The following is a 27,195-nucleotide window of genomic DNA, read 5'->3' on the forward strand; positions in this document are numbered from 1 at the left end:
CTTTCATGCATCTGGAAGGTTAGTTTAACCTTGAACCAGCGAGTCGTTTATAATTGTCTTATCAATGTGTATTTAACTGCTAATGTTAAACTGAGTCCATGTTTACCACTTTTCATTAAAAAGCAGTGTTTCCATTTTTTTATTTCTTCAACTGCTAGTTACTTGAAAGTGGAGTAAAGTCTGGTTCAGTTACATCATCTTCATCCTGTTGTCCATTCTTGAGATTGTCACCACACCCTTCTTGGTGGATCTTTTGTATGAGTTCAGTTACACTAAAAGATGTACTTTCTGTGAACAGTGCATCATTGAGGTTGTCATATCTCTCAGATCCACCAAATTCCACACTGAATTTATAAGGAGTGTCAGACTCGCCGCTATGTGATATTAATCCCCCACTATAGTTCCAAAACTGTCAATTTACTGTTATAACAAATTCATTACTACCTTCATTAAAAAAAAGACAGCAGACAAAATACAATTACCAATGATGTCATATGTATGTCAGTCCATTTAGACAATATGTACATCACTTGATCATAGCAATTTAGCTGAAAGAGATTTGTAGTGAAATTGAAAGAAATAAAAGTATCATACAGTAGTGGATGTAGACATTCCTTATAAATATGTTACTTGCTAACTTATACTTTGCTGCAGTCCCTATGGAACATAAAATTACTATCAAAGTCTGAAGTTCATGCTCATATTCCTTGAGATTGTTTTCTTGGATGGTATTTTGAATTGCTGAAGCATGGTCATTGAAAATGAACCATGTCTTCTTGAAGCGGTTGTATTAGATGTTACACATTTTAAGACTGAAAATATCCACAGAATTGCTTTCAATACACTGATAGGTTTTCGGAGTTCATATCCAGATTCAACATTATTCATCTAAGACAAAATATGTCTCAACACTTTTTGCCTGTAAAACGTTTTGAATTCTGAATAATACACTGATCCCACAGTTGACAATGATAACTTACTTGAATTTGCCAGTAAAAAGATTATTTTTACATTTTTAGTGCTGCATTGCAGTGGGAATTGGCATTATCCATGAACAAAATCACTTTCTGCCTTTGTCTTTCCAATTGTTCTATCAAGTGCCAGCAACCATTCAGTCATTATTGCTGTCATCATCCAAGATCCTTTATTAGCAAACCATTCCACATTTAGTTTACTCAAGTCAATACCTGTAAAACATCTAGGCTTCACAGCCTTAGCAATAATTAAAGGCTTTTGCAATTCACATATCATATTAACACACAATAGAACAGTGTGTTCATTCTTTTGAAATTTTTCCTCCTGAACAGTTTTCACCTTTCAAGTCCTTTGTTACACTGGGAAGAGTTGTGAAGAAAAGACCAGTCTCATCGTGATTCTTTCTTCATAATCCTCACAGATTCCCATTACTCATTTTTGTCAATCTGACATGATAGTTTTGTTCATTGGGCTGGATTCACAACACGCAGTTGGAAAAGAGAGGTTGTATCGACTCCTAAATTTGTCGAGCCAACCTACAGATGCTTAAAAATCATGAAGTTGTAACTCCTTGCTGATTGCAAGTGCTCTCTCGTGGATCATAGGTCCACTAACTGGCAAGTTATTGCTGCGAGCATAGTGGAACCATTCAAAAGTGAAATGTCAACATGGGAAAAGCACATTGACTGATAAGTTTATATTTCCAGTCCATGGTTTCAGAATGTCATTTCTGTTTCATTTTATGCCTTTCATCTGTGTTTTTGCAACACCAAATCTCGTGGCCATATCTCTAACACTAAGCTTTTTGTTTTCGTAGATGCTGATGATTTTGACCTTTTCATTCAGCACTAACCATTTCCATTTTCCTGACATCTTAGCACTACAGTACATAAGCTCTTTCCTTTGAAGACACAAACAGTAAAGTTGCAGCTGAAACCGAAACATAACCAAATATCAAATATTTGACTCCTCTTCTTCTTGTTTTGGCTGAAAGCGTAACCAAAACTGGAACTTATGTATTTAAGTTAAAAGTTCACTAAATTTACATTATACCCCAAACCACTAGTTTTTTCTGACTGTGCAACAGATTATCTATTTAAGATAAAATAAAAGTTTTCGATTTATTAATAAATCAATTTTTAAGTCTTTTGTTGCCGATCACAATCAGCTAGTGTCCTCAACTACTTTTTCATACTAACAGGTTCAAAGCTAAATGCATGTTCTGTAATATATTTTATAATTTTTATTATTTATATTTGATAGTCTCCTATAACAATATGCTTTCCATGATTCAGAAGCAAGTCATTAATTAAATCACTGAGATCTTGCATTTGTCAATTTTGTACTATCAGCCTGAAAATAACAATATGGTCAAATCTTCAAGACAAAGAAAACTGAATTAACTTACAAAACAAAACTATTTGCAAAAAAACTAAAAACTAACAATTATTTATAGACAGAAGTAACATCAGAAACACTTTAAATGTTTTAGCTAATTTAGTAATTCTACTAATTATCATTAAAAAATCTTATATTGTAAGCTAAGAAAAGATGTTTTTCCACATTTTAACCAAGCAAAATATTTTGACGATCTGCATAAATTTGTCAAGAGTGACTGAACAGCTGTTCACTAGGAACCCTAGTAGATGGAGCAGAAAGGTATAGAAAGATACTTCAAGACTGCTTTCCTTAGAGTGAGAAAAGGTACTGGAGTTCCAGTATGAGTATGTGTCAACCTAGTGTTGTAATAGTGGTTCTGAGAGATAACACTGGATGATCTGCTTGAACACTAAAGTTTTATCCTGCAGTACCATTGTGTCTTTGTCTGACTGCACCTCATCAGAGACATGGTAGTATGAATTCCTTAAATTTTCTCCTTTCTGCTGAATACTGTGCACAGACTGGCTCTGTTCTGCAGAAGTTGAAGGCTGGCTCGTTCCCTCTGTGTACTAATACACTATTGTTGTGCCCCTTCGAGAATCCAATTATTGCAGACATTGCAATTTCCAATTTGTTGGAAGTAGGATATTTAGATTTAAACTTTGGAGTGAGCAGTGTTGCAGCAAGCAGTGAAGGATGTCCTTTAACATAGGAGAATTTCTTATTTAAAGATTCACTCAGTGTTTGTGGTATTTGCCACTGTCTCACTTCATTTTCACATTGAACTTGCATCTTGCACTTCAACAAAGATGACAGGGGTATTATTACAGCAACACATGCATCACTGAGACATAATTCCAATGTGGCCTCGTAGAAATATTTCAAGGCGTCTATGAGAGGTTTAATAAATTTCACTCAAAACGGGAAAGGGTGGTAATTCCTCCAAGTTCACCACTATACAATTTTACTGCCCTTTTTTTGTTCCAGAAGTTTTTGCAACACCAAGTATGTGCTGTTCCATCTCACATCAACATCTTTTATAAAAAATAACATTTTGGCACTCCACACTGAGTCTTGACAATTTGTTAGTTATCTTGAAGCTTGCTCACTGTGGTGGAAGTAGCACATGATTTTCCTGCCCTTTTTTATTGTGGCTTTAGTTTGTTCATTTGAGAACAGGGAATGTTTTATCTCCAATTTCAGTGTGTGTGACACACAACCTATAGGCATGTTGGTCACACACTGCACAAACCATATTTGGTGCAGTGTCACGTAATTTCAGAAAAGTCTTGCAGCTTATGCTCCATTCGTTAACCATCTCTGTTAACTTTTGTTTGATATATTGACTAGTATGATCTTGTTCTAAGGCAGTTGCACCTAGTATATCTTTCCATTGTTGGTGCTCAATGATGACATGCCCTGTATAAAGCTGAGGAGTGAGAACGTTTTGCTTGCATTGTGGGTCCATATTTCGGTGGCACTTAACCTCTTGCATTTCACAATCAGATTCTTTACATTGACTTTTACTTTGTGATAGATCTGCAGGATCAACGTGATTCTAAAGAATTTTTCAGATGTGAGTCGATATTTGTGAACAGCCTGTGGATGAAACTTCCTGGGAGATTAAAACTGTGTGCCAGACCGAGACTCAAACTCAGGACCTTTGCCTTTTATGGGCAAGTGCTCTACCAACTGAGCTACCCAAGCACAACTCACGCCCCGTCCTCACAGCTTTACTCCCACCAGTACCTCGTCTCCTACCTTCCAAACTTCACAGAAGCTCGAGATGTTTATATTTTCCCACCTTCGCATTGCAAATGTTTTGACTTTTGAGTGAAATGCCCAGTTGATGTGCTGTTGTTTTCATGTCAATTCTACCAACAGTGAGAGTTGTTTAGTTCTCAGGGTGTTGTAAAATTCCTGGATTCGTCTTGTCGCTGTGCAGCCTATGAAAAGGATTGCGGAAGACTCCCAAATAAATTCCAAAGTACAGTGCAGTTTTAACACCAATATATTTCCAGGACACTGGTGTCCGAGCCTGGTGAACTGTACCGGTTACATCACATGTACCCAAAGTTGACATCAAACGACACAGTGTTCACAACAATCAACAAACGAGTGAGCCTACAATACATTTGCTCGCAACCCTAGCCAAAAAACGAGTGCCCCAAGGCGCCTGCGTGACCTCTATTTATACTTTTGTTAACAATTACAGACAATGAAAATTACAATTTTATGTAAAATCACAATTAAAAGTTAAACCGAAAATGAGATACACATTGCTAAAAATTTACAATCTCAGTGCTGAACAAGGTGAACCTATTTTCAACTTAGTTACAAGTTAATATAACATTTTCTGACTAATTAGGTTACAGGTAACAATTACATTTCTAAATTTGTTTATAACAAATCAACTAGTGCCTGAATTTTAGTGCTAACATATATCAGAGTTTCAATTAACGTGCTTTATTTATATGCTGTATTTAAATTGCTGTAGTAATTTTATCATGATAGGTTTACTGGTACATCCTGACCATGTGCTTCATTTCTTTCGATTAGTTACAGTATTAATTTCACATTTATATTGTGTTTCTCATATAAGAACAATGTTAATCAACAAAGCATCTTTTCGAATTATATGTATACTGAAATAGTGGTTATTTTTGTATGTAATTTGGAAACAGGTCACTTTACAATTGGACAATTAGGACTGGTGTTTATCTTCAATGCTCTCCGAGGGGTTCTGATACGTGGCAATGAGATACAGTAATATTTCAATACCCCATGAAGCGTTTTGCCTAGCCTGATAGACGAAACTCTTCTCACAGAAATATTTGTGTGATTGATGTGATACAGTACTAGTTGGACAAAATAACACAAACTGCATATATCTTAAAAGGTACAAAATTGGATCATGAAACTTCACATACAGATAAATTTTCCCAAATAGCTACAAACATATACTTCAAGAAAACAAGAATTGTAAATATGAGATTACAAAGGAATTTCCAAACTTTTACAAAATCAATATTTACATCAAATTTTCTGAATGAATGTTTATCCGAAACTATCACTTCTATGGCATCCTTATCTTTGTCACTTCTAGAGCGTCCATTAATTTTCCATCCTTCAAACACTCAAACACAACTAAGCTAACAAATTACAAATTTGATTGAAATGATTACGTTGCACTTTCAAAGTGTCCATACGACATGTTCTAGAATAATAGTATCATAGAAAAGACAGAAGAATAAAATTTATCCTAACAGTTTGCAATACCATAAAATATTCTACAAATCTTGTCAAACACGAACATTCAAAATTATATATGTATATTTATATTGTGACAGTATAGAAACTGTTCATTTATATCCAATCCGGGTTGTTGTCACGAGTACCTGAATATACTACGTATAGTCACAATTTATATATGTATCTATATTTCTTGGCTTTGTACATCAAATGCAATAATGTTTCAAAATGTTTACCAGGCATCCAGAAAGTTAGATCAAATTAACACTGAGAGACAGCTTCAAGATTTTATAAATTGTGAGAAAATAAGTAATATGTCAATAAAATTCCTGAAAGTGGCAAGATACACTTAAGCAAGTGAAAATGCAATTGTGCTATAGTTAGCAACCTTGCAGTAAGGAGATTTTATTAAAAAAAATCCAGAACCTTGTCACATGGCATCTTATATTTCATTTCGTCAAAGTCCTCAGTCTGTTTATTAAAGTTGTCATTTCCTACCCCTCAATACCTAACTATTCTCCATATAGTGTCTTGCGAGATGTGAGTGGTGTAAAATAATAGTTTTTCAATGTGATTTATGTGCTAGGCATTGTCATAATTGTTCAAAATAACTCTCAAGTTTAATTTCACATCAGCATTTCCTTCAATCAAAATGTATAAGAGTTCTACTTCATGCGATTCAAATGATTCACTAGTTTCGTTATGTGTGACTGCACAGTACCATCATCATCATCGTAATCCTCTCAATAAAACTAATCATCAAAACCATTAATAAATGATGGTTGAATACCACCGAACCACCTCAGCATCATTGCATATCATATAACTTAAACCTATCATCACCATCATCATCATCAACAACATCCTCATCCAAATACCCCTACAAAAATGCAATATAAAATCAAACCATCTTCCATTAATAAACCGTAAACATCAATTCATGTGAATCAGAAACAGGAGTGAGTCGGCAACCTCAAATCCTTAATACAAATGCAAATCACAACATCACTTACCTTATTTCAGTACAATCCTCAACAATTCATAGCAATTTCAACATCTCTCTCGTGTGTACATAACTGAGTGAAACATGTATATAGTATATCATGGTGATAATCCCTTCTTAACAGCATAAATCACTTCAACCCTTTCATAAATCATAACGTCTTTCAACATCTCATGTGGTCTTATATATAGTAACACATAAATTCAGTTGTCAATCGTATAACGGTATGAGAAGCAGAACATAGTAATTCCTTCCTTGTGGATAACCTATATAAGATAAAAACAGTGAAAAGATGTATATAGTTCTTCTTAACTGCATAAATGTACCATAAAATCTTTAAGTATGTATTAATAAGCTTAGTGTATCTTCACACAATCCACCTTTCATTTCTGCATAAGCTGATATAAATACAGTATGGTCTGTTGTCTGTAAAGATGTGTAACTGTTCCTCACTAGAAAATACATATTGGTTTTTCCTGGCAAATCATAGTCCTCACATATCAGTAATAGTCACAATCGGTAGGATGTAAATGTCAAATTATCAATACATCTGATGATGCAGATTACTCAATAAAAACAAAATGTATCTTATACTACAAATTAAATCACATGAAAACATCTTACATAACAAATATAAGCAAACATAGGTACAAAAAATTAACGTATGTATTGTCGGAAGTTTGTGTGTCAGAAAGGTATCGTAGAATGTGGCATCAGTGTTTTCGAGATGAAAAGCCACACGCATAGTACTCAAAGATTGTGTACCCCCCTGAGGGATTGCAATTATTGCACATAAGGTTTCAACTGAGTGACATTTCTTAAACCAAATAGCTTTTTTGATTTGGGATAGATAAGTCGGTAGGCGTTTGGATGTGGTTTTTCATAAACTTCAAATGGACCAATGTAAATATCGAAAAATTTCTTGATCTCTCTATTGATTGCCTTGGATTTCTCATAACTTTTGATTAAGGCTAGATCACCTACATTGTAATGTGTAAACTTTCCTTTTGAATCATGTTTAAGCTTTCTCTTGGCACAGTGTGTTTCAATATTTTTCTTTACTATTTCCATTCTCTCGTCCGGTGTTAACTCATTACAGACAGGAAAATTGATCAATTCATACAAGATGTTTGGTGGGTGTTTGTTAAAATGGACTTCATAAGGTGTAAAGCCAGTTGTTGTATGTTGTAAGGTGTTCAAAACATCTTCAAAATCACATATGTAACTTGACCAATTTGTATGATCTTTAGAGCAGTAAGTTCTACAAAGCCTGCCTATTTCACGCATATAGCGCTCAGTTGGGTTGCAAGACGGAGAATATACGGAAATAAGAACGTGCTTAATGTCTTCATCTTTCATGAAATCTTTCCAAACGTTAGATGTAAATTGGCTCCAATTGTCTGAAAGTATGGCTTTTGGTTTTCCAGTCTGTGTGAAGTAATCATTACAGAAACAGTTTAAAATTTTCCTGCTTGGTGCCTTCTTTAGTGGATACAATTTTACTAGTTTAGTGAATAAGTCAACAACTACAAACAAATATGTATAACCCTCTTTAGTTCTCAGCAATTGACCAAACAAATCAATTCTTATCAGTTCCAGTTTGCCTTTTGGCACAATACTTTGTAAATAACCTTGGTATTTCTGATTTGTGACTTTTACTGTTTGACACCGATCACATTTTTGTATAACCTGTCTTACTCTTCTAAACATATTATTAAAATAGATGTTTTCCTTAAGTTTGTCAGTGCATTTCATGATTCCACAGTGTCCATAGCTCTCATGTGTGTCCTTAATTAAAACGTCAACACATTGTCTAGGCCAACAAACCTTCCAGATGTCAGAGTCAGTGTTATGTCTCCTGAATAAAATACCTTTAAAGTTTTGATAATACATGCCAACCTTTTCATAATCCTTTTTACCGATAAGGCTTTTCACAAGTTTCAAATCATCATCCTGGTTCTGGTATCTCCTAAGCTGACTGCAAATGTTAGTAATTTCCTTTTCACCCTTAATCCCTCTCATGTACATTATTTTAAACACTTTGTTAACCAATAGTTCTTCTTCCTGACCACCCCCCCCCCCCCCCCCTCCCACAGGTAATCTAGACAAAGCTCAGCAATTATATTCTGATCCCCTTTTATATACTGAATACTATAATCAAATTGTTGTAAAAATATGGCCCACCTGGTTAATCTACTATTGAAAAGTTTACAGTCTTGAATATAACATAGAGCTTTGTGATATGTGAAAACTATGACTTTATGGCCTGCTAGATAGTTCCTGCATTTAGTGAAACCCCATACCATGGCAAGTAGTTCCTTCTCAGTCACTGTGTAATTACGTTCATGTTTCTGCAGACCTTGGCTGGCAAAACTGATTGAAAGATGTTCTATTTTTCCATCAATTTCCTTCTGTTGAAACAAATGTACACCCAATCCGTAATCTGAACTATCTGTCATTAGGCAAAATGGTAGTGAAAGGTCAGGTCTGTGGAGTAATTGACTGTTATTTAGTTGTTGTTTGATCTCATCGAATGCTGCTTGACACTGATCTGTCCATTCCCATATGGTGTTCTTTTTTAATAGCTCTCTCAAACACGGTGCATTTAAAGCTTGGGTGCTGACATACTTACGATAAAAATTACATAGACCATAAAATGACCTCAGCTGTTTCTTGTTCTTTGGACATGGAAACTGGACAATTGCAGAAATTTTATCACTGTCAGGTAGAATGCCTTCTCTTTTAATTATATGGCCTAAAAACTTCAAGTCTGATACTCCAAATTTGCATTTACTTAATTTAAGGGTCATACTGCCTTGTCTGAACTTATTGGCTAACTTGTACAAAGTATCAAGGTGTTCCTCCCAGGTTTTGCTGGTTATTAATATATCATCCACGTAAATAATTAGTTTAGATAGTAGTTCACTTCCAGTCACATGATCCAAAGCTCGAATAAACTCGGCTACAGACACATTCAGCCCAAACGGAACAACACAATACTGAAAACATTTACCATTATATAAAAAGACTGTGTACTGCCTTGAATCCTATGCTAATGTGATTTGATAAAAATCTGAGGTCAAATCCAGGCTAGAAAAATATTTTGTGTCATTGAATTTGTACAGGAGTTCCTCCATGGATTCAGGATGATCTGTTTCTCTTTCTACCGGTTGGTAGGACATGTTCTGAGGCAGGTGACATGAATCCAATACCAGCCTAACACCACCATCCTTTTTTGAAATACAGACCATCAGGTTGCTATATGGTCTGTGACTTCTCTCTATTATTCTCCATTTTTGCATTTTCTGGAGTTCCCTCTCCACTTCTTTCCTTTTACAGATGGGTACCCCATAAGGCTTAATGAAAAAGGGTTCGTGTGGCTTTAACTTCAAATGACATTCATAATCTTTGACCCTACCAGGTTGATCACTAAAAATGTTACAGTTTTCCCAGAGAAAATTTTCTAATTCCTGCTTTTCAGACTCAGTCAAGTCATTTGCTTCTTTTACCTTTTCTGATATGGTTAGGGAGTAACTATCATCAACCAAATTCTGGTTATTGTGATCCCTATTTTCCTCTTTCTCCATGTAATGGCTGCACTCTGGATAAACTATTTCCCTAATATGGTTACTACTGCTTGTACTTGAATTTAACTGGATCACTACTTTTCCTTGAATACTGGTCTTTGGTTCAGTGAACAGTAATTCTGAATTTTGCCAATCAAAACTCACACATGCTCTAACTATCCAGTCCATCCCTAAAATCATTTGCTCATTGAGGTCTGGAATAACTAAACAACCATGTTCAAAATAAATGTTGCCAACAGAAAATGTAATTAAAGCTTGTTTATTTATTAACTTGCTAAACTTGCTAGGGGCACCTTTGATCCGTACACCTGTGATTGGAAATTTGATGTAACTTTCTGTGTCTTTTATCCTGTTCCTTAACTTGTCTGAGATACTACTAATGGGACTGCCAGTGTCAATCAAAGTCCTGTCCAATTGTTAATGCTTATTTCTATGTAAGGGCTACCTAAGGTAATATTTGGGTGACTATTCACATTCTCTGCCAGCAAGTCACTTTCTAATTCAGTTGTATCGATGTTGTTACATACTTCTTCACTACAGGTTTCAATGTCATAATCAACATAAGACTGAGTGTCATTATGACTGGAATCAAATACACATGAAACAGATACCTTACTTTCACTAGACTTAAAATTATCTTTCATGGATGGATCTGATTTGATGGCTTCACTTTCCTTATTATTTTCTAAACAAACTTAATTTTCACTGATAATAGATTCCAAAATCTTCTCACCTGTCAACTTAGCTTGTTCCTTCTTATTAGTAGATTTACTTAAGATTTCTTTAATACAAATTGGTACCAATACATTGTTTGCACTCTTAATATCTTCACATGAACCAATTTCGCATTCAGAGTTACTTTCAGCTGCAACACCATTATCAATAACTTCAACATAAATATTGCCATCTAATTCCTCTTGTGTACATATATCATGAAATACATCATCCTTCACAGCACTATCTTTACCAAAATCATCATCAAAATAATCTGTAGGTGATGCCTCTGCATGCACATCTGCCTTAACTACTAAGTGTTCAACATCTGAAGATACACTACTGAAATCACTACCTGTTTCATTATCTGAGTCTGGTGTTATTTCCTCATTTTGGCTACCAATTTCAACTAATATAGATACCTCATTATCCTTACCTTCATCAGAAAACAAGCTAGTGATACCATACATATCATAAGTTCTGTCTACATCAGGTGTTAATGTGTCATCAATTAATGCTAAGTCATGTTCATTAAGTTCAAACTGTGGTCCTGCTTGAGTATGTGCATTATTCAATTCACTCAACATGTGATCCCAAAAGTTTTGCTTATAACTAGTATCATCTAAGTAGTAGTCCCTGTTTACATTACATTTATGATTGCTTTTATGTTTCCGTCTCTTTAACCTCCTATTTGCCTGGTTTGTGCCATAATTATTCACCTCAAATTGACAGGCTCCCAACGAGGTGGTTACCTGTTTCCCTGGTTGGAATTACTGTTGTGAAACTGGTTACTGTTTCTCTGTTATTGATGGTTTTTCGTGTCTGTTGTAACTACTGTTTTGGTTACCACGCCAGTTATTATTTCTGTGTCCATTATGTTGTTGTGACCCCCCCATTCCTATTGTGTGTGTTTCTGAGGTTTTGATTATACTGTCTGTCATCATTCTGCCATGCATGGTCAATTTTGTCTACATGACATAAAAATTCGTCAACACTGTCATCTGGTCCATATACAAGTCTCCACCAAAAACGGTGTGGTAGGCGCCGTTTCAGTGCGTCAATCTGTATCAGTTCATCCAAAGATTTGCTCAAATGTGACAATGTCTTTAATTGTTTTTCACAAAATTCTCGCATGCTAATTGCAAGCCCTTTGTGATATTTGCTACCGTTAAGAAATTCATATTTTATTATTGCCTGTTTGTTTTCCGACCAAAACTTTGCCAAGAATTGGCGTTCAAAATTGGCAAAAGACGTAGTATTTGTATCAATGTTTTGGTTCGCCCATGTAAGGGCTTCACCATCCAAAAAACGTTTCACAAATTTAACTTTAGCAGACTCTGGCATGTTAGGTTGGAAACTGTCTTTGCACTGATGCACAAAGTCAACTGGATGCAATTTCGTATCACCTGGGTAACATTTTAAACTAGCATTGTTACAATTATGCACAAACATCTGGTTTGAATCAAAATTGGGCATTATATTATTTTGCAATTTTGAAACTTCAGAGCTGACTGCTAGCAGTTCTATTGTTACACTTTCTACTTTCTCGTCAATACGAAATATCTTATCAGAAACTACTTCAGAATTTAATTTCAGTCTTTCCTCTACCAATTCTTTTTCTGAAACAGTGAGTTCCTGCAACATTTTTTACTCGTCTTTTCGATTCACTAATTCATTTACAATGACTACTTCCGTGTTTTTGACATGTTCGTTAACTAATTCAATACTTTTGTTTGTTTCTTTAAATTCGGAGATTGTGAAAGCCTCCAAACAGTAAACTTTGGTTTCTACCCTTTCTATGTCACATGCAACAATTTGTACTTTGTTATTTGTTGCGTTGATGTCTTCTCTCAATGATTTCAAATTTTGGTCCAGCTTTTCTGTGACCTCTTTAATGTTGCTACCTAATTGGTTATTTTGAGATACCAGTTGTTCGAGTGTATTATTCAACAATTGAGATATCTGATCAATTAAATTCAGTTGCTGATTTGCTCCCGAAAAACCATGAAAAGGCGAACAACTACTGCTCGCGAAATTTGCTTCACTGCTTAAGTGTACATTTGGAGTTGAAGCATGAAATTGACGGCCTGGTCATGCCTATTTGATTTAACTGAGTTTCACTCATTTTGATCAAAGTGGCTAGACACTAGACAAAACACTTTCCTGTCTATCAGGTGAAATTGTCACTTGCACACTATTAAACAAAAACAGATAATTGTAGGACACAATTAAAAGGAGTACTTATCTGATTCATTCGCGATATCATTCCAGAATATCACTTTTGCTCCTGGCGACGTCCGTGGCACAGTCTGCAGCGTACAAGATTATGGTTCCTGCCTCTTTTACATGGAATTCTTGCGAGTCGTCCTCTGCACAGTCTTCCACTTGATCCCAGCTCCTCCACCACGTTGAGATGTTTATATTTTCCCACCTCCGCATTGCAAATGTTTTGACTTTTGAGTGAAATGCCCAGTCGATGTGCTGTTGTTTTCACGTCAATTCTACCAACAGTGAGAGTTGCTTAGTTCTCGGGGTGTTGTAAAATTCCTGGATTCGTCTTGTCGCTGTGCAGCCTATGAAAAGGATTGCGGAAGACTCTCAAATAAATTCCAAAGTACAGTGCAGTTTTAACACCAATATATTTCCAGGACTCTGGTGTCCGAGCCTGGTGAACTGTACCGGTTACATCACATGTACCCAAAGTTGACATCAAACGACACAGTGTTCACAACAATCAACAAACGAGTGAGCCTACAATACATTTGCTCGCAACCCTAGCCAAAAAACGAGTGCCCCAAGGCGCCTGCGTGACCTCTATTTATACTTTTGTTAACAATTACAGACAATGAAAATTACAATTTTATGTAAAATCACAATTAAAAGTTAAACCGAATATGAGATACACATTGCTAAAAATTTACAATCTCAGTGCTGAACAAGGTGAACCTATTTTCAACTTAGTTACAAGTTAATATAGCATTTTCTGACTAATTATGTTACAGGTAACAATTTCATTTCTAAATTTGTTTATAACAAATCAACTAGTGCCTGAATTTTAGTGCTAACAGATATCGGAGATTCAATTAACGTGCTTTATTTATATGCTCTATTTAAATTGCTGTAGTAATTTTATAATGATAGGTTTACTGGTACATCTTGACCATATGCTACATTTCTTTCGATTAGTTACAGTGTTAATTTCACATTTATATTGTGTTTCTCATATAAGAACAATGTTAATCAGCAAAGCATCATTTTCGAATTATATGTATACTGAAATAGTGGTTGTTTTTGTATGTAATTTGGAAACAGGTCACTTTACAAGTGGACAATTAGGACTTGTGTTTATCTTTAATGCTCTCCAAGGGGTTCTGATACATGGCAATGAGATACAGTAATATTTATACAGTAATATTTCAAGCTCTCCTGCGAACCTTGCAGGACTAGACTCCTGGAAGAAAGGATATTGCGGAGGCATGGCTTAGCTACAGCCTGGGGGATGTTTCTGGAATGAGATTTTCACTCTGCAGCGGAGTGTGTGCTGATATGAAACTTCCTGGTAGATTAAACCTGTGTGCCATACCGTGACTCGAACTCAGGACTTTGCCTTTCTTCAAGGAGTGCTAGTTCTGCAAGGTTCGCAGGAGAGCTTCTGTGAAGTTTGGAAGGTAGGAGACGAGGTACTGGCAGAAGTAAAGCTGTGAGGATGGGGCGTGAGTCATGCTTGGGTAGCTCAGTTGGTAGAGCACTTGCCAGCAAAAGGCAAAGGTCCCGAGTTCGAGTCTCGGTCCTGCACACAGTTTTAATCTGCCAGGAAGTTTCATATCAGTGCACATTCCACTGCAGAGTGAAAATCTCATTCTGGAAGCCTGTGGATGAGTAAAATTGAGCTGACAACACAGCAGCATGCCAGCAATTATTAAATCCATAATAGATGTCTATTCTTTTTATAATTTCATGGTTTCCTCACCAGTGTGCAGATTTAAAGGTCAAACTTGAAATGGTCGACTGAATTAGACTGGGTTTTTCATCCTTCGCTGTACTGGTACTCAAGAAGACTGTGGAATCCATCCGCTTTGATTTGGTTTCATCTTTCAAATTATCCAATTCTGACTGATCTTTTAAAATCTGTTTACATTCTGAGCCATGAAACTTTGATAAATATTGCTTCAGTCCATGCAGTGTTTGTCTTTTGGGTTATGGCACTCCAGTGAAAGTGGTTTGTTGCAAAACTGTGCAAATGGCTTTAGATGAATTGGTGTTACTTTCATTAAAGTACTTCCAAATTCAATTCTTTTCTCTTTGTTGTGACATTTTATGCCTAAAAAAATTGAAATAAGTTAGAGAATAATTAAACTTAACTACATATAGATACCACAAAAAATCCTATGTCATATTCATAATGTTACAGTCCTGCATATCTTCTTGTAGGAAAATACTCTTTAGGTGTGCTACAAACAAGCACAGTAGATACTACAAAATGCTATGTGTGTACATGATTAGCGGCATATCACACCACAATACAAAGTACACAGAAAGGAATAATTTGTTTCCAATTCCTTTCTAGCGAGCACTAGTTTCAAACAGCCATCTTCACTTCTCTTTTTGCAGTCGACAAACAACCTAACATATCTCCTGTTTGTCATTCCTAATTACATAATGCACATTAGTTACAGTCAGTAAATCAACTTCAATCAGTGCTGTAGAAAGTAGTTTGAAAAATAGCATCACAGTTCTGACTAACAGTATGATTTTTGTCATTGTAAATTTACACAAACTGAGCCATAAAAGCTGTGTACCACATGAGAAATATTTTCTAAACCAATGTCGGTTATTAAAAAGGCACTAGCTTTCAAGAAAACTCAGTAAAACATTTCAGCATAACAGTATAAAAACCCATTCCATTAAATACGACAATGAGTAAGTTAAATTGTTATTAACTCATTATAAGAGTATCACCATCAGATGCAATTACATTGTATTGTAATTAGCAGCAAAATACTTGCAATTTTTATGCACAAGGAAAAACTCTCATAATAGTTAAACAGTGCCCCACCAACTAAGGTCAAGCGCTATTGTTGACTCAATCTATTCTGACGTGACCTGACTTCATCCATGAGTTTACAAAAGCTGGTTTCAGCCAAGCTGAAGATCGGCTGATTTCTGGCTGAAACTGAAACTGCAGCTGAAACTAACATTTCTGTCCAAAACTGAAATTTTGGTCGGTTCTTATTGAAAATGTCCACTATTTGGAATAATTTTACTATAAGTGCTGTTGAGAGGAGTCCATTATTGGGAAGTGTTCATTTTAAGGGATGTTTCACTATATTAACACAGCAAAGTAAAATTCAATTGAGGAACCTTATAAATTATGGGACACAATTGCTGGTTAACAGATCACTCAGACTACAGGAGGAAAGGGATCCACTATTAGTGGAGATGAGGGTTGACAGAAGTGAATGGGAAGGCATCAGAGAGAGTAAGAGGTTAGAAACAATCAATGCGGCAAGAAACAATCAATGCCTTCTCTGCACGATAGCAATGGAGATACTATCAAAGACAGTGTTGCCAAAGCAGAGTTACTAAACATAGCCTTCTGAAATGCCTTCACTAAAGAAGATGAAGTAAATATTCCAGAATTCGAATCAAAAACAGCTACCAATCCTCACAGTAGTGAAGCAACTTACATCACTTAATAAAAGCAAGTCTTCTGATCCAGACTGTATACCAATTACATTCCTTTCAGAGTATGCTGATGCATTAGCTCCGTACTTAACAATCGTATACAACCGTTCGCTCAATGAAAGATCTGTACCTAAAGACTGGAAAGTTGGACAGGTCACACCAATATTCAAGAAAGGTAGCAGGAGTAATCCACTTACTTATAGGCCCATATCATTAGTGTCAATATGCAGCAGGATTTTGGAACTTACATTATGTTTGAACATTATGAATCACCTCAAAGAAAACAGTCTATTGACACACAGTCATCATGGGTTTAGCAAACATCATTGCTATTGACAAGGGATTTCAAATTGATTAACAACTTGTTACTGGGTTCTACATATACATCTACATAGATACTCTGCAAGCCACACGGTGCATGGTGGAAGGTCTACTTGTCCTTTCCTTTCCTGTTCCACTCGCAAATAGAGCGAGAAAAAATAACTGTCTATATGCCTCCGTATGAGCCCTAATTTGTCATATTTTCATGGTCATTACATGCAATGTATGTTGCTGGCAGTAGAATCGTTCAGTATTCAACTTCAAATGCCAGTTCTCTACATTTTCTCAATAGTGTTTCTCAAAAAGAACATCACCTTCCCTTCAGGGATTCCCATTTCAATTCCCGAGGCATCTCTGTAACTCTTAGGTGTTGTTTGAACCTACCAGTAACAAATCTAGGAGATTGCCTCTGAAATGCGTCAATGTCTTCCTTCAGTCTGACCTGGTATGGATCCCTAACACCCGAGCACTACTCAAGAATATGTTGCACCAGCAACCTATATGCAGTCTCTTTTACAGGTGAATCACTCTTTTCTATAATTCTCCCAATAAACCTAAGTCAACCATTTGCCTTCCCTACCACAGTTCTCACGTGCTTGTTCCACCTCATATCACTTTGCAACATTATGTACAGACATTTAAACAACTTGATTGTGTCAAGCAGGACACTAGTAATACTGTATCCAAACATTACAGGTTTGATCTTCCGACTCATCCACATCCACTTACATTTTTCCACATTTAGGGCTAGTTGCCATTCATCACACTGACTGGAAATTTTGTCTAAGTCATCTTGTATGTTCGTACTGTCACTCAACTTTGATACCTTACCATACAGCAAAGCATCATCAGCAAACAACCGCAGGTTGCTGCCCACTCTGTCTGCCAAATCATTTATGTATATAAACAACAGCAGTCCTATCATACTTCCATAGGGAACTCTCTGATGAACATTCGCTGTTGAGCACAACATACTGGGTTCTGTTGTTTAAAAAGTCTTCGAGCCATTCACATATGTGTGAACTTACTGCATATGCTCGTGCCTTCTTTAACAGCCTGCAATGAGGCACTGTATCAAGTGCTTGCTGGAAACCTAGAAATGTGGAATCTGCCTGTTGCCTTCATCCATAGTTCTCAGTGTATCATGTGAGAAAAGGGCAAGCTGAGTTTCTCATGAGCAATGATTTATAAAACCAGGCTGATTCATGGAAATAAGCTTCTCAGTCTCAAGAAAGTTTATTATATTTGAACTGAGAATATCTTCAAGGATTCTGCACAAACAAAAGTTAGGGACATTAGTCTGTAATTTTGCAGGTCTGTTCTTTTACCCTTCTTATATACTGGAGTCACCTGCTATTTTTTACAGTCACTTGGGACTCTGTGCTGAACAACAGATTCACAATAAATGCAAGCTAGGTAAGGGGCCAATGCTGGAGTGTACCCTTTGTAAAATTGAACTGGAGTTCCATCCGGACCTGGTGATTTATTTTCTTTCAAATCTTTCAGTTGTTTTTCTATGCCAGGGATGCTTATTACTATGTCGTCCGTATGAGAGTCAGTCTGATGGTGAAAGGACAGTATGTTCGTACAATTCTCCTGTTTGAATGATTTCTTGAACTAGAAATTTAAAACTTCAGCTTTCATTTTGCTATCTTCAGCCTCCATACTAGACTTGTCAACAAGGAACTGAATGGAAGCCTTAGACCCTCTTAGTGATTTATGTTAAGACCAGAATTTTCTCAGGTTCTCTGACAGATCTTTTGCTAAGGTGTGATGATGGTAATTGTTGAATGCTTCACGCATAGATCTTTGCACGGATGTGCAAATCTCTACTAACTTTCGATTGTAATCATTTGTGCATTACCTTTTGAAGTGAGAGTGCAACAGCCTCTGCTTCCTCAGCATCCACCAAAATTTGTTGTTAAATCATGGTGGGTCTATGCCATCCTTTATCCACTTACTAGGCACATAACTCTTCAGACCACGATTTACAATCTGCTTAAACTTTGCCCATAATTCCTCTACATCCATCTTACTGAAACTAAATGATGCCAATTCACTGTGTAAATGATAACTGCTTATCTGCTCTATCTGGCATAATGCTCTCCTAGCATTCTTAACTGATTTATTACCTTTCATAATCATAGTTGCTAAAATGAGATCATAATCACTAATCCTCATTTCTATACTGACATTGTCGATAAGGTACAGCCTATTTGTAGCTACAAGGTCTAAGTTATTTTCATTGTGTGTGAGCTGCCAAGCTAACTGCACAAGTCTGTTTTCAGAAAAAATGTTCATAAGCATTTTACATGACTGTCTGTCTGGCAGGTTAAAGTCGCCTCCAACTATTATTGCATGATGTGGGTATTTACGTGCTATTGACCATAGACTTCCTTTGAATGACACTAGAACTGTCACAGCACAATTGGATGGTCGGTTAAAACATCCAACAATTAATTGGTTTCACCTACCACCTGTTATATGCGACCAGATACTTCACTGTCACACTCAACTTCAACCTCAACAGAAAGAATATTTTTGTCAACTGCAATGAACACTGCCCCTCCTATGACCACCAATCTACTTTTCCAGTATACATTCCATGACTCACTAAATATCTCAGAGCTTTTCACTTCGTGTTTCAGCCAGCTCCCAATCCCAAGAATAATCTGAGCGTGAGAATGTCCCTGGAGGGCAGTAAATTCAGGAACTTAATTAAAAATACTTTGACAGTTTACTGATAAAATTGTGACATCCAAAGTGTATTTATTCTGAATACTGTCCGACTTCCCTGACTGCATATTGATTGACGAGTGTTCATCAGAGCACCTCAAACTACTGTGTAGCACAAAAAAAACCTCATGTGCACTCCACAAGTACTTTGCTATCTGAGTAGCTGCTTCCTTTGCATAGTGCACTGCAAGGGGAGTACTACAAATCCCCACACAATAACGCAAGTCTAGAAATCTGCAGCCAAGACCGTCACAGAGTCAACTAAGTCTTTGGTTGCGACTCTCCACTTGGCTCCAAACCAAAGGACCCCATCAGCTCTGGGAATGATGCTGCAAATTGCGAGCTCTGCTTGCACCCTGCACAAGATGCCAGCAGTCTTCACCATCTCCACCAGTGGTATGAACTGAGGAATGCCTCAGAACCCATGCGACAGGCTTTGTTCGTGCACTCATGAGCCACAACCTGCAGACGACTGCAACCTGCACATGCTTGATAGCCACAGGAAAGACCACCTCCACATCTTGGATGAGACCCCCCAGGAGATGTACCGAGTGCACATTGGCTTTCTTTCCAGTCCTGAATGCTATCTGCCTAAGTGGCTCTATAATGCACTTAAAATTGGAGCTCCCAGTAACTAGAAGCCTCTCCCTCTGTGTGCATGCTTGGATCCTGCTGTAGGAGTGGCCACCTGTCCACTCATAGGGTGAATGGGCAAGGCTAAGCATCCAGTCTCCACATTGGCCCTCCACCTTGAGCGATGCAATCGTGTTACCACCTGCCACTCACCCTCGTGTGATGGTGGCTCCACCACATCAGATGCACTAGGAGGTGCTCCGGAAGCAGAGCCCATGGACAAAACAAGTGATATCTGAGGTGTCCCATGTGATGTGCCAGATTCTCCACCATTGCTACAACCTGAGGCAGCAGCCTGAATATGACTGACCATAGCCAAAACCATGTTCTGGTGTTCATGAACTACGGCCAGCTCCCCCTGCATCTGCATACAGCATGCACACATCCTAACAAGGCTAACTGAAGAAGTGAACTATAATAGCCGACAATTCTAGGTATGCAACTTGCTGACATGTGCCACCAATGGATGCTGATGCATTAATGAGCTACATAGCTGGCTGTTCAGTGAGGAACTATTGTGCTACAGACTAAATGAACTTACACTTACAAAAACTCGAGATTAAACCTCTTAAACAGAGAAACATACACGAAATTTAATAAATATACTACAAGCGAAACACAGGAAAAGATAACACTTAACTTGCCACTGTGTAGTAGTACTTGTATATTAGTCGAGAGCTGAAGCTTGGGAGCTGGGTGTACCCAAAGCCCATTCATTCCTTCAGCTAGTTTAATAATGCTCAGACCTATATAAAATGCTGCACAGTGGACACAAGCTAGTTGCTAGACAACATACACAGTTTTGCAAGTTCCTGTGCCTTTGATATTGTAGGATGTACCATCGATAGGCTTGGGGTAGGTGGCAGTGGGTAGATGCATGGGGCAGATTGTATAGTGGAATGATTACAGAGATAGGTACCTGGGGATTCTGTTTTGGGAATATCATATGGTTTCACTAGGATGATATGGACTTCAGTAGGGAAACAGAAGGCAACAGCAAGTGGGGAGGGGATCGGGGGGGGGGGGGGGGGGGACCTCATTTCAGGGCTTGACCTGAGAAAGTCATAGCCTTGATGAAGTAATATATTTAAAAAAATCAAAGCATGTGTTATACTGGGTGACAAGGGGAGGGGAATGCTTCTGAGTTGTTTGACAGTAGGAACTGTGTTAGTCATAGGGTGGGACAAGGATGTTGCCTGGGAGATTTGTTGGTGAATAACATCCGCAGGATAACTGAGTATGTTAGGAATATTTTGTGTGTGTAGGTGTTGACAAATTTGGTGGTGGAGCAGAGATGTTTACCATGGAAGCCTAGGCTGTAAGGAATGAAGTGTCTAATGTGGAAGGGGTGGTAGCTGCCAAAGTGCAGGTATTGTTGCTTATTGGCTGGCTGTACATGGACTGAAGTTTGGTTATGGGCTTCAGTTAAAAGGAGGTTGATGTCAAGGGTGGAGAAGTTCTTCCTCAGCAACAGTCCAGACCATAAAAATGTCATCAATAAATCTGTAACAAACCAGGGGGCTCCATTTCTGATCCTTCAGGAAAGTCTCTTCCATGCAGCCCACAGAAAGTTTGGCAAACAACAGGACCATCTTGCTTCCCATAGCAGTTTCCCTGGTTTATTTGTAGATCTTGCAACCAATCCCTCCTTAAATTTCATACTAATGAATCCTTAGCCCTTTACTCACCTTGTCCTTTACCAACACATTACCATTGGTCCTTTACCAACACATTACTGTTGCCAACCACCACTCTCACCAGCCACTATCTCCTCCATCCCTCAGCCACCACACCCAAAAAATTCAGAAGCATCCCTCTTGTCATTCCATACTGCCCTGGTATTGATTGCTTCAATACATTTCTTGCCCAAGGCTATGACTTCGTCAAGTCAAGGCCTAACAGGACATCCTTTTTTCCTGATACTACTTCCCACACCATCCATTATCACCTTTCATTACCCTCCTAACCTCTGTAACACCCTAGTGAAAAAACAAAGAAAAAAAGATTAAGGCTGCTTGGAATGTAATTGGTGCCTAAAGAAAGGAAAAAGATCAATGAAACAAAGAAACAGAGATCAGGTCAATGAAAAAACGCAACACAGTGGTTACAGGTGGTTGAGAAATAGCTGACACACTCAATGACAAATCTATCAATGTGGTAGAGAACTTAAAATTGGAAAGAAATGGTCCAGAAAAGAAGATTACTAAGGTATCAAGAAAATCAAGCTGAACCATGTTCTTGAAACTTGGTACAGAAGATGGACTGAGGAAAGCTGTACAGAAAGTAAAGTCCAAGAAATCAGCTGGTGATGATGAAATATTGACTCACATAATAGAGCTAGTAGTGAAGATGTTAGGTCATAGACAATACAACAAAAAGACTACTAAACATGTAAACAGAAGGCATTCTTCTGAAATAAACAACACACACACACACACACACACACACACACACACACACAACCACACAACCACACAACCACACAAATGCTTCGACAGCCAGAGACAGTGTTCATGTGTGTGTGAGCTGCATTTGTGTGAATGTGTATATGTGCATTGTCTATTTCAGAAAAAGGCCTTCTGACCAAGAGCGTATGTGTTTAGTAGTTGTGCTTATCTTCACTATTGGTGAGTAGCAATCCATCATTTTAATAATATTGTCATTATTCCATCCTGGATTTTCCATTGTCTAATAGAGCTAGTAAGTGAGCAAATAATCACACATAGCAAACACCTTTTTCAGAGATGGGCTTTTTTCTGAAGAACTGAAGGAAGGCAGGGTGGTGCCAGTGTACAGAAAGAGGATAAGGATTACCCCAACAACTACATAAGTGTATGTAGAATGGATCAGTTGATTATCTGGACAAACATTACATTCTTGTTCCATCGCAGCATGGTTTCACAAAGGGCAAACCTACTGAATCAGCAATTGCCACAGAATAAATTACACAGTTCTTATATGAAAAAATAGTATCTGCAATGTTTCTGGATCCCTCCAAAGCATTCAACACCATTCACAATGAAATAATAATACAAAAAGCAGAAAATATGGCATTCAAGGACACACTGGAGAGTGGATACAATCATACTTATGCAACAGGAAACAGTTTGTTTCAATAGGGAATGCATACCAATCAGAAACTAGGGCTATCAAATATGGATTGCTACAGTGGTTGGTAATGGCGCCATTGCTTTTTAATTTGTTTATTAATGATATAGGTGTTGAAGGGAAAGAGAAGAGAATATTGTATGAAGAAGACATCACAATATTGAACCTTGACCCAGAATATGAAGCAACTTGAGAGAAGAGTTTACATTTCTGCAAACATCAGAACTCAGTGGCTCTTAGAAAATGGACTGGTTATAAACCTGAAAAAAACTATGTTTGCAGTGTTCAGAAACAACGAGCAGGCTTGCGGAGCATGTATATAGATGTAGACGAAACCAGGCTGGAATAAATAGAATTCAGTAGATTCTTAGATATTACTGTGGCTTATGAGCTGAAATGGAAACAGTGTATTAATTCTGTCTGTAAGAAACTCAGCTCTGTCATATTCATAATGAAGCAGCTATCACAGTATGCAGACATACAGCTTCTGTGCACAGTATAGTGTGGACTCTTTGAACCATACCTGTAATTTGGAGTGACAGTGTGGGGAAACTCAAACATTCTAGAAACAAAAAGAAAGTTCACATTACAGAAAAAAGCACTGAGGATCATTTTAAGAAAAAAGACTTCTGAAACATCCAAAACTGCTTAAAAATGTAGGCACCTTAAAATTTTACATCTTTTAATACATATAAAACAATAGCATACATCACAAAAGATAGTGCAGAGTGGATTACAAATGCTAGTGTACACCCTCACATTACACAGAGGAAAAATGGTGTATGAAGCATACACTACTGACTGGCAGTGATGGGAAAAGGACATCAGTACACAGGTACTAAGAATTCTGCCTAAAAAATTGCTTGACAGCAGGAGTGTCTCTTTCATCTGGGCCAGAGGGACCCGGCCCCACCAGAATTTTGTTTTATTCTGCATATTTTTTTTCAATATTGTATCAAACAGTTTGAAAATGATCTGATTTTGGTGTAGTATGGATGACAGAGATCAGAGATAATCAGTCTCAGTTTCTACTGCTCCAATGTACTCTGAGCTCCCAGTAACAGGGCCAGATCTTCTGCTACTCCTCCCTTACCCCTCCACTCATTCCATCATACCACAGTGACGGACCTGTTTTCCTTTCCCCATCCCTTTCATCTGAGGGCCAGTGCATCGTGGCCTGTACTCACACCTCTGGCTCGATAAACTGCAATTGTAATGACGTGACCAAGCTGTTTCCCTTCCCCTACCTCACCCCTTGCCATGGTATAACTTGGGGCCAGCTTGGGTGGATGGATTGACTCACGCATACCCCTCGTTCCTCCTCCCCAGCAAACCCTGATCTCTCTGTCACGTTACCACTCTCCCACCCATCTGCACCTATAAACAGTGTCTGTGGCCCCATAACCTAAATATTTTCCTATATCACTTTATGCATCTTCCTCCATGCCAATGGGAAATGTCATAGACAGCAAAAGTAGCTATCTCTATGTAGTGTTCTGTATTCTGGAGCTTTGTGGCTGAAACTCAAGTACTCTTCCAATGATTTTAAAATTAATAAAGTAGATCATTTGCTAAAAAAAAGCTTTAATTTATTTACCGTTCTCATACTAAATAAATCAAAAGGTTTTGTGCACATCAATCAGAATGTTTTGTAATGTGTGAACATGATGGAAGGAAGGACACAACTTTCTGCAAAAAGTAGTGGTTAACAGTTTGTAAAGAGAAAGGAAAGTTATTTTGGCCAAAATTTGGCTATTAAGGATCCAAAGCGTTTAAGTCAATGGATTAAGACACGTGCAAAAGCAGACTGCATTTAGAAAATTATTGTAAATAGAAAAAGTTTGGCACCATAACATTGCTGCTCAGATTGATTTATTGTATAAAATGTCAATTGAGAACCTGACATAATGAATTAGGTATGAAGAATAGACACACATTAAATGGAGTAGTAGAGTGCTTAACATTTTGAGGAACTCGTGAGTTTCTTAAATTTCTTGCCTCCTCAAGGATACCTTGACAATGTTTTAGACAGATTTAGTACTTCCATCTGTAAATATATTCACATATTTTTTCTTTTCAGGTTTTATATACCTAATTTACATTGAAGAGCTGATTAAAGACATTAATGCTGTCACTTTTGTTTCTGTGCAGGCAAATGAAACAGCGCATATTACTTGCAAAAGTCAGTTGGTCATTATACTGCAGTAGATTAAGGGAAAGAAACCTGTTGAAAGATTCCTCGCCTTTGACATAAGTGACAGACATGGAGGTTATATAACAACAGTGCAGAACAATTCCATTATAAACTTAATTGACTTTTTATCTGGGCCTCACCAATGAAAATGAGCATGAGCCGCCATTGCATGACAGTGTATGTAACACTAACTTTCCAGAGAAACTCAAATACTATCTAGTGGAAAAGGAATTTTAAAGTGTTGAGGAATACTTGTAACATTAAATTTGTAACTGTTTGTATTTATAATCAATTATGTTAAAATGTAAGCAAAGTGGTTAGGTAAAACGCGATAATGAACATTGTTCATTTTTGAAATGTCGTATATAACACGTACATTTAATGTGCACTGTGTAATCCTATCTTCATTTCAAATCAGGAGACGGGAACATACGTTCCAACATATCCTTGCATCCAACCCCCATCATGATTTGACTCTGTTAACACCTCTCTTTTTTCATTATACTTTTTACTGTATACTAGCTGTGCCTGGCATGTATTGCAGTACGTCTTTTTCTTTCTAAGTAGGTACACATGTACTAAGCAGACATATTTACATGTACAAAACAAATAAAAGACAGTGGTTTTTTATGAATTAAATTAAATTTGAAAAAGCTTGTAAGTGTAGACTTTCACAGCCATTGTCACAGTAAATAAAATTTTTCTGGCTCTGTGACCACATTGTCATTGTTTAAGGCTTCTCACATTTTGGCCACTGTTGTAAGTGGCCTTACTTGGGGTGTTTTTTTTTTTTTTTTTTTTTTTTTTTTTTTTTTTTTTTTTTTTTTTTTTTTTTTTTGCTGACAGCTGAATGAGGAAAATTTGGTTCTTACATTTTTACACTCCAAACCCTCAGCCATTGCTATTTAATCTGTTCATTAGACCTGTCTTACTATCATAGTAAATTCTTCGAGACAGCAAGTGATACGTGTGTCAATTTTGCTAGAAATTCCTTCAGGCATTATATAGAACCACTGATATGTGGTCTGTCTCTGCACACTCCCCACCCCCTCCTCCCCTTAGGGGTGCACTCGAGCGCGCGCGCGCGCGCGCGCGCGCGCGCACACACACACACACACACACACACACACACACACACACAGGGGTGAAATGTCAAGTCTAGAGGCCCTGAGAACCCCTTAGGAGTGGTTGAGGTTTGTTACATACATTTAAAAAAAAAATAATGATTCATGTTTATATAGAATTTGACTGAAATTGCTCCAGTTGTTCATGAGATAAGCTTCTGTGCCACCCTCCTTTCCACCCTCACACTTGTGGTTTCTGAACCCCACAGAAACCGTTGCAGCTGTGAGCGTAAGAACTCACCAAAGCTTCATTGTATTGGAATAAATGGTATAGGAATGCATAGATGATGAACAGGTAAACATAAATTTTTACATACAAGATATATATTTGTCTCATTTATTTTGTTTATTGTTTCTATTTTTTTCATTCTCTTCTCTCTAATCTGTCTTTATTTCTCACACTTCACTATTATGTATCAGGTTTTGGGTTTGGTTCCATATCTATTTAATTTTGTTTTTGCTGTTGTCATTTTCTTGGATTTG

General features: G+C 37.3%; 1 protein-coding gene across 4 annotated transcripts in view; it reads left to right on the forward strand.

The window, feature by feature from the left end:
• Nucleotides 1-27,195, forward strand: part of LOC124788117 (pericentriolar material 1 protein-like) — a 392,802-nt gene that overhangs the window by 331,287 nt on the left and 34,320 nt on the right. The gene's annotated exons all lie outside the window — the stretch shown is intronic.

Source organism: Schistocerca piceifrons, chromosome 3 (genome assembly GCF_021461385.2).
Source record: "Schistocerca piceifrons isolate TAMUIC-IGC-003096 chromosome 3, iqSchPice1.1, whole genome shotgun sequence".
Taxonomy (NCBI): Eukaryota; Metazoa; Arthropoda; class Insecta; order Orthoptera; family Acrididae; genus Schistocerca; species Schistocerca piceifrons.